At 42.6% G+C, this 9055-nt stretch overlaps 1 long non-coding RNA gene across 1 annotated transcript in view; it reads left to right on the top strand.

Annotated features, from left to right (window-relative positions):
• Nucleotides 1-8888: 8888 nt before the first annotated feature.
• LOC129392256 (uncharacterized) overlaps nt 8889-9055 on the top strand; it is a 116504-nt gene continuing 116337 nt past the window's right edge. Inside the window, exon 1 of the long non-coding RNA XR_008617881.1 lies at nt 8889-8968. This is a non-coding gene — a long non-coding RNA (uncharacterized lncRNA). The remainder of the gene's footprint in view (nt 8969-9055) is intronic.

Raw genomic sequence — 9055 nt, 5'->3', positions numbered from 1 at the left:
ATTTTTCAACCTGACAGCATTTAAAGATACAGCCAGAGGTGCACGTAGGGAAAAAAAAAATCCCCTTCTGCAGAATGAATTTGTCTTCTGGGTTTTGATACTTGAAATGAAGGAATATTTTAAAAATTTAAATTCACTTTTTTAAACCGTTGTCTTTTCATACACAAATGTCTAAAGCTATATTCATCACACATCCCACAGACGAGGTTGCCCTCCCAAATTCCCTGTTTTTGATAGTAGCTCTAAAATTCTTCTAATTATTCAGTCTCAAACTTTGGGACTATTTTTATGTCCTGCCTTTCTGTGTCTTTCATGTTAAACTAATTATCAATCAAATCCAAATAATTCTTCCTTCATTATGTCTATCACATCTGCCCCCTCCTTTCCATCCCTGCTACTCCCCTATTTCTAGAACTAACTTATTACTACACAAATGACTTCTTTTTATTAAAGAAACATTTCTTTATTTTTTATCAAAGCAATAAATGCACCAGGTAAAAAAGTCAAAAAATGTGGAAGTATAAGGAAAAGAAGAAGTCCTTATCCTCTCACTTCCCAGCCTATTCCATTCCCAATTGGGGTGGGTGTCAGAAGCCTTAAATCTGCCTTTCTGTGTCTTTCATGTTAAACTAATTATCAATCAAATCCAAATAATTCTTCCTTCATTATGTCTATCACATCTGCCCCCTCCTTTCCATCCCTGCTACTCCCCTATTTCTAGAACTAACTAACTTATTACTACACAAATGACTTCTTTTTATTAAAGAAACATTTCTTTATTTTTTTATCAAAGCAATAAATGCACCAGGTAAAAAAGTCAAAAAATGTGTAAGTATAAGGAAAAGAAGAAGTCCTTATCCTCTCACTTCCCAGCCTATTCCATTCCCAATTGGGGTGGGTGTCAGAAGCCTTAAATAGCCTTAAAGCCTTAAACATTTTTATCATTTTCCATTTAAATTTTTCCAGGAAGTTTCATCCATCAAATATATATATTTGTATGTAATACTTGTAATACTACTATGTATATATACTACTCTTTCCTCATTTATTCATTTCAAGGTTTTCTGTTGGTTCTGTGCTATGATAGGTGGTGATCAAGCTCATCTACCCGACTATCCTTTCATCTTCTCTTCTCCCTCCTCTCAGTGTTCTTATGTTGCTCTTCTTAGTTCCTCTCAGGTTACCTATGTACCTTTAAACAATATATTTACATTTTCATTTTTTGTTCCCACAACTGTCAAAGAATCTCTAGAACCCTCATTTGGAAGGTAAGGGTACTAGAGACACTTCACCTCTCCTCTCCCCTTTTCATCTTCCAACTCTTGTCAACTGTAATTTTGCTTTGTAAATGGTCAGGATTAATCCTATAAACACTCTGGTCTATGATCCCAGTTAAATCTTTTGTCAGTAAATTGATTCTACAGTTTGAAATGGAAAAGTTCAGATTATTGACTAATCTCTAACCTAGCTGTGTTCTATGATTTTATTTCCCTCCTGGTATACTTTTTTTTTTTCACACACACACACACACACACACACACACTGTATTTTATTTTTACAAGAGATAAATAAACTGACACCTTTATCTTCCAACCTCATGATATCTGCCTTTATTGTTTCTTAAGTGTCTATAATATCCAAGCATTGTGGGAACTCTACGGCACCTTGCCCACATTTTTCCTCCTGGGATTTCTTTCCTGGAGCCCCCATCCTTTGATTGGACTGATTTCTCTCTAGAACTGCTGCATACTGGGCACCTCCAAATACCGGCATGTGCGTGGCTTGGCTCTGAGGGTGGCCGTGCTCACTATCCGACCTGGTTCTCCTTAGACATGCCCTGAAGTCTTTTTAAAAGGTCTTCCCTCCCCTCTCCTCCCTGCCTCCCTTCCCTTCCCCCCTCCTCTCCCCTCTCCTCTCTGTTTCCTTCCTTCCTTCCTTTCTCGTTTTGTGGCTGGGGGTAGGGGTAAGGAGTTGGTGAGAGGGGTTCTGAGCTCCAGGGTATTGTGTGTGTATATGCCTTGTTTCATATACAGATTTTCAATTAATTCTTCTGTTTTAGGTCCTGCATGCCATTCTCACCTCCATGGTACCTGATATTTGTGAGTCACAATCTTTTCTGGGGTGCCGTGGGGCAGCCTCTTTTCTGTGTATTTTTGGTTAGGGCTTCATCAGACAACACTTGTCCTTCCCTTCTTTCATTTCCCAGAAATTTGATGACATTTCTCTTGCGCTGATGGCTTCCCCCCACCATTCTTTCTTTTGTGAGATTTTTAACGCCTTGATTCTCATCCTTAGAGTCCAAGGTTCATAGCAACTCAGACTGCCACCTAGAACTGCATGTCCTGAAATGACTTTGTAAGCGCCCGTGCTGGTTAGGGCCTCTTCTGGCAGTCCTGCCAATTTCCCGTGCCCTTGCTCTCCTATTTCCCTTTGCACCACCAGTGTGTCTCCTTTCCAGAAGCCTTGACCCCGTTCCTAATGCGCCAATCAGGTTGCCATAAAGAAGACGGTGTCTAAACTACCTCCCTCCCTCCCTCACGGAGGATGGTCGCCAGGTGCCCTGCTGGGCTGTGGGCAGGATGCCTACCGCGGATCTCTGGGTCCCAGATTTGTCTGAAGACATCTCTTCTTCCGCCCCTTCTGCCCCAGGCTCCCAGGACTTCACTTCTGCTTCATTCGTCTTTCTAGCAACCTTGTCTGGTGTGAGCCTCTTCTCTCGCCTGTTGGCAGTCTCGTGAGTTGGCCACGGTGTAGCACATCTCCAGGGCGATCGTGGCACGCAGGCCCCAGTCACCATTTCGGATGCCCGGGTACTATGTTCCGTCTGCCTCGTTGGGCCTCTTGCCTTCTGGAAATCCAGCCGCAAGCTGCTGCCCCATGTCCCCTGAAGGGGCCACCTCTTTGAACTCTTTCTTGTCCTCCTGGTTGCCCTTCCTGCTGTTAGCTCAGTCTACCGCCAGGTGGCGCTCGGACCTAACACGTTTTCTCTCATTAGGCTCCAGCTTCTCCCTTTCCTTGCTTGCTTAGGTTGCTACAAGGAATACAAAAATACTTTGTACTCCCATCTGTTGATATGTCACCCTCCAGTCCTACACATCTTACAGTCTATATATTCTCAATGGGGGAGCTATCACCCCTAAGAGGGTGAAAGTTGGTTCTTGGGGGCTGAAAAAAATTTACTCTTTTTGTGTGTAAAGCATAGATATATACATACAGTACATAAACAGATAAGCAGTATATCTGTGGTATTAAAAATTCATGAGGGCTTCCCTGGTGGCGCAGTGGTTAAGAATCTGCCTGCCGGTGCAAGGGGCATGGGTTTGAGCCCTGGCCAGGGAAGATCCCACATGTCTCACAGCAACTAAGCCCGTGTGCCACAACTACTGAGCCTGAGCTCTAGAGCCCGCGTGCCACAACTACTGAGCCCACGTGCCACAACTACTGAAGCCTGTGCGCCTGGAGCCCGTGCTCCGCAACAAGAGAAGCCGCTGCAACGAGAAGCCCGAGCACCGCAACAAAGAGTAGACCCCGCTTGCCACAACTAGGGAAAGTCCCGTGCAGCAGCGAAGACCCAACACAGCCAAAAAAAAAAAAAAAAAAAAATCACAGGGAGTGGTGATTAGGGGGAAAAAAAAGGCCTGTGAAAGCTGCTTGTGTGTGTGTTAGGGGACAATAATTTTAAAAAAGTTAAGCAATGCTTCTGTAATCTTTGCCAGTTTACTTTTTAGGTCTCATTTTCATCATGTCTCCACTTGCCCAGAAGCCTTCAGTAGCTTCCCGTGGCCAACTCTATAAAGCCTGAATCGTGTTCTGTAGTTCAAAGCTCTCCCTATTTGGCCCCCAACCATCTTTCCAGTCCTGGATCCCATGTTCTCCTTACATAGATCACCCACTCCAGTTAGATTGCTGTTCATAGCCTCCTAATCACAGCCTAGGCTCTCCTACTTTGCTCTTACCAGTTTGCATGGTTGGCCTTTGGCTGGCATCTGGGAACTTGGGTTTTGAGAAGGTTCTCATCATGGCTACAACTGATAAGAGCAGCTCACTGGATTTGGCTTAGGCTGAACCCCTGCTTTCCTTCTGAGAGTCTGGAATTTGGGTATATGCTAGGCAGAGAATGCCTACGTGACCAGCCCCCAAGGAAAACTTCGGGCAGTGAGTCTCTGATGAGCTCCCCTGGCACACAACTTTTCACGTGTGCTGTTACAACTAACTGCCGGGGTAATTAAGTGCATCCTGTGGGACTCCACTGGGAGTGGGCTCTTGGAAGCTTGTGCCTGGTTTTTCCAGACTTCTCTGAATACAGCTTTTCCTGTGCTGATTTTGCTTTGTATCTTTTCACTGTAATCAATCTTAGCTGTGAGTATGACTATATGCTGAGACCTGTGAGTTCTCCTAGAGAAAGATTGAACCTGGGGGTGGTCTTGGGGACCCTGCAATAATATGACTAGTGGTTTCCATTGGCCCTTTGGTTCTCAGCCATTCCTTCATGAAACGAATGTGCTAGGAGTCTTGTTGCCCAAAGATGGACCTTGAGGCTTAACAGCTTTGGAAGGAAAGTAACGGGCAGGCCATATGTCCCTGGCCTGTGGTGGATTGTATGAGGTTAATTTAGCTAAGCTGAAATTGTGTTTCCCAGAATTCCCTTTCCGGTATGGTTCTGGGTTAGCATAGGTCATGAGAGATGTTTTGCACAGGATTCAGAAGGCAGAAGTGAAACAGCAGTCAGCTTGCTTTTTATTCTCTAAAGCTTAGTGAGGCGCTGTTGCAGATCGTGAGTGCTGTCGTTTATCCACCGGCTCGTCTGGTTGGCATGGGACAGCAGCTGGGCTTGTGTCAACTGCAGCTCCTGCCTCATCCTCCTTCAGGCGCCCCCCTACCCCCAACTCCTGGGCTTAGGTGTGTGTTTAGCTTTAAGGTGAAGGGCACCGCGTCTCTCGCAGGACACACCCATCATCAAAGCTGGAGACTTGGAGGTGGTGAGAGACAGAGGCAGGTTCCAGCCCATCCCTATGGGTTCAAGCTCAGCCTCCCAGGAGCGAGGGAGGCAATCCACCATGGGCTAGGAGTGTCCACTGATGTTCTTGTTGGGAGAGCCAAGAGAGCAAGTCTCCTCCTACTTGAACATTTCTCAGGGCTGTTTTTACAGCAAGCCCACCTTGAGGATGAGATAATATCTCCGTGTGGGAAAAAGAAAAGGTTTGCTTATTGCTTACTACACTTACTTATTTTGGTGAATTTTGCAAACGCAGAGTGTCTCAGCTGGGGTGCAAATTCACTGTATGTGCAGCATTCATCTGGGATCCTCTGCATTGCTCCCATGGGACTTGGGGGACAAGGGGAACCCAGACAAACCTCATGGTCATGCTGCTTGTTGTACTGTGAGTAACAGGGCACTTTATCTCCTGTCTTCTGCCAGAATCCTTGCATAGTAAAGGGCTAACTTAGGAGCTTGTTAATAGGTTAAAATCCTAGACTCTGACAGCAGGTTCTGGTTTGTCCTTGCTTCTTCCATTTTGTTTCCATCTTCCCTTCCTAACTGTTGGCTCTGTGGACTTCGGGCACCAGACACAGAAACACAGACTCACATAGATTATTTAATCAGATTATTTAATTTAATTATTTAATCCCCACAATTGTGTAGGGATAAATCCCCCAAATAAATACCTATTACAGATATTCCTCAGTGGATCTGCTTCTCTGATCAAAACCTGATTATTACAGTTCTCCTCACAATCAGGTTAATCAGTCTCCTGAAGTTTCATATTGCTTCAGGTTCTGTGTAAATATAATATTTAATAGAAATATCAATATTTAATTAAATATTATTTAATGGCAGCAGAATATTTCACATTGGGTATGTTAGACATAATTTATAGACCTGAATTTTTGGCACACAAAATATTTGGGCAGTCTAATTATTCTAAAAAGAAGAGGGATTTGTGAAATTGAATTAGGTGTTTGAAAATAACCTTTATCTTTCTGCATTATTAATTTTGTGTAAGTATTGGAATGCTCTGTTGTGTACTATTCTGGTATTTGTTTTTCATTTGTTTAGATCTGTACCACCTGCAATGTAACCTTGGGAGAGGAAAAGAACACTGAATTAAAATATTCCAGGCCTTGGGACTAAGTTCTTGTTTGATAGGGGAAAGGTTGCTAAAGGAGAGGGTAAGGAAACCAAGGTCAGTTAAGGCCCTCTATAAACTCCATGAACATTTTCATGTACTTACTTGCTATAAGAGTTAATTTTAAGGTATAGTCAACACAAAAACCAACCTGACTCTTGGGTGTAAGGCAATATAAAAATGTGTTTTGTGACAAACAATATCTGCATTTTTTCCAGTTAAAAAGTTCAAATGACTCTGCTCATTAAATATGATCTTTAAAGAGGGAGAAAATCACTATTTGCATTTCCTGGCAATGAAAATGACTGTTATTTTGCTCTGTGCAGTTCTGCTTCTGTGGAGGGGAAACCAAAGATCTTTCGTAGAATAATTCTTCTGGCACAGTGTCCCAAGTATAAAATAACTGTCCTAACATTGCTGGAACATGATAACACCTATTTTTATTTTAAGTGGACAGCAGATATGAGAAGAGATTCTTGCTTAATGTAGTATGAAGAATGTGACCCAAGAATGATCTTTTCTACTGAGAATGGAACAGAAGTGAAACACTAGACTGCAGGTTTTTTTAAGGAAGTGATTACAGCTATCTGATTTACTGCTATATTCTTAGAGCCCAGCACAGCGTCTGGCACAAAGGAGGTGCTTACAGATTATTTGTTTAATAAACGAATGAAGAAGAACTCAGAGAGGGACGCATCAAGCTTTACCCCTAGACGGCAGACCCTCCTGAGTACAGATAATCCAACTGAATTTCTGAATTTGGAATTTAATTCCAGAAAGGACTTATCAATCTTACTATATATGATTTCCTGATATTCGTGTTTATTATTTTGACTTATTCTTGGCCAGTATATATTCTATGAGTTTTTTGGGCAAGGATGTTTGTGAAATATTTTTAATATCTGTGCATATGTGTGAATGTCATTTTGTTGTCTTCCGCATGAAAAGCGACTTGGTTGGTTATAAAATTTGTTCTTGTTCAAAAGCTGTAGATGTTTCTGTTTTTCATTTAGCACTGTAGAAGAAATTTTTAAAAATGAGACCAATCTGTGTTACTTTCCCTTCTCCCTTTACCTCCATCAGACTGGAAGGACTCTAAGAGAAAGTGTTATTAAATATAATAAACAGATTAAAAAAATTTTTTAAGTACCAGAGTGAGGAATGGAAGAAGAGCAAGTTTGGATGAGATGAAACTAGGAATAGGCAGAGGACTGGAGATAGAGCAGATGTTGTACCAGCACATGACCTGGTTAGGAGGCCTATCTGGCTGGTGGTTGTAATTGTTGTCAAAAACAGCCGCCATTTGAATGCAAAAACAGTGGCCATTTGAATGCAAAAACAGCAGCGACAAAGTAGATTTTCTGATGCCATTTATGAAATTACTATATGTATATTTTATTAAGCTCTTATCTAGAGGAGGACAGTGGTCCCTTTAACAACTTATTCCTTGAGGGGACTGGCTCTTCATTCTTTTAGAAACTTTAAACACTTAAAAGTTATCACTTTAGTAGATAAATGTATGAGAAAAAGTTTCAAGCAAAAAAAAAATTCACCTGCGTTCACGCAAACATGCAAAATATATACCTATTTAGTCCACAATAGTGCTTACTTCTCTTTCTACCAAAAACCCCACAAAATATCCCAGACTGAATAATGGGTTAAAGAATTATGTATAAAGGACGGAAGGTGTAGTAGATGCATCGATTCTTGCCAAATACATTTGACCCTTGAACAGCACCGGATGGGGCGTCGACCTTCTGCAAAGTCGAAAATCTGCAGATACTTTATGATTGACTCCTCAGGAGCCTCGTGGGCGAATTCAACCAGCCAGATCATGAAGTACTGTAGTATTTACTATTGAAAAAATCTGCATGGAAGTGGACCTGCACAGTTTAAACTTGTGTTGTTCAAGGGCCCACTGTAATGCAGTTATGCCTTTGCTGCAGCTTGGTTTCCATAAGTGCATTATAGGTCAGAGTCCTGGATCTTATGGTGTCTCCTCCCCTCCCCTTCCCTCCTCTCTCCTCCCCTCTCCTCTCCCCTTCCCTCCCTCCATCTCTCTTTCTTTCTTTTCTTTCTCTTTTTTTTTGTCATGGTGCTGTGACCATATATAGAAACCTTAGACACCCAATCAGGACAAGAAAAGTGGACATGCATAGGGTCTCTAATTCATCCTTGCAGTGATGAGAAAGGCCCCGGGCCTCCACCCTCCTAGCTTATCTCATGTAGTCTCATTACATAAATACTCTCAGATGCTGGTTGTATCTCTAGCTCTGACCTTCCCACTGAGATTGAAAGCATAGATCCACCGGCCTACTCATCATTCCCACTAGACCACTTCCCTCCAACCTACCCCTCTCTCTTACCCAACCCAGTAAACAGCATTCCTACCCCATCTGTATCCATTTGCAACAGATCAGCCAGGGTAAGCTTTTAAAACACAATCCCATCCTGCCACTTCACTATTTAAAAACCTCCCAATGGCTTCCCCTCCAATTAAAATAAAATACAGTCAGTTCTACTGTAATGCTTTTGTGAAGAAGTGACTGCTATGTGTAAGGAACAATTTTAAGCATAATGCGAGTTTCACATTTGCTTACGTGTGAAAAACACCAGGTGAATGCAGGAACTGCCCCTGGTGAATGAGGCACACGTGCCCGCACCTCAAACACCCAGCGGCTACCGCAGTTCACTGAGGGTTATGAGTCGCACCTGTGCACAGCAGGTGTTACAGCTCTTCCTGGGTTTCAGATAACCCTGCTTCCGTCACTCCAGAAGAGCTCGGAGCTGCAGCCCTTCGGACTCCCGCTTCCGCCAGCAAACTTCAGGTCTTTTAAAAGGTAAAGTGCCATGGTTTTTGTAGTATCTATGTACTTAATGGTTAAAAAATATGCCGCTATGTTAGGTTTCTATCATTTTTTAAAGTG

The sequence above is a fragment of the Physeter macrocephalus genome, chromosome 7 (genome assembly GCF_002837175.3).
Source record: "Physeter macrocephalus isolate SW-GA chromosome 7, ASM283717v5, whole genome shotgun sequence".
Lineage (NCBI taxonomy): Eukaryota > Metazoa > Chordata > Mammalia > Artiodactyla > Physeteridae > Physeter > Physeter macrocephalus.
Note: the sequence above shows the minus strand (reverse complement) of the source record. Positions and strands in the feature narration are given on the sequence as shown.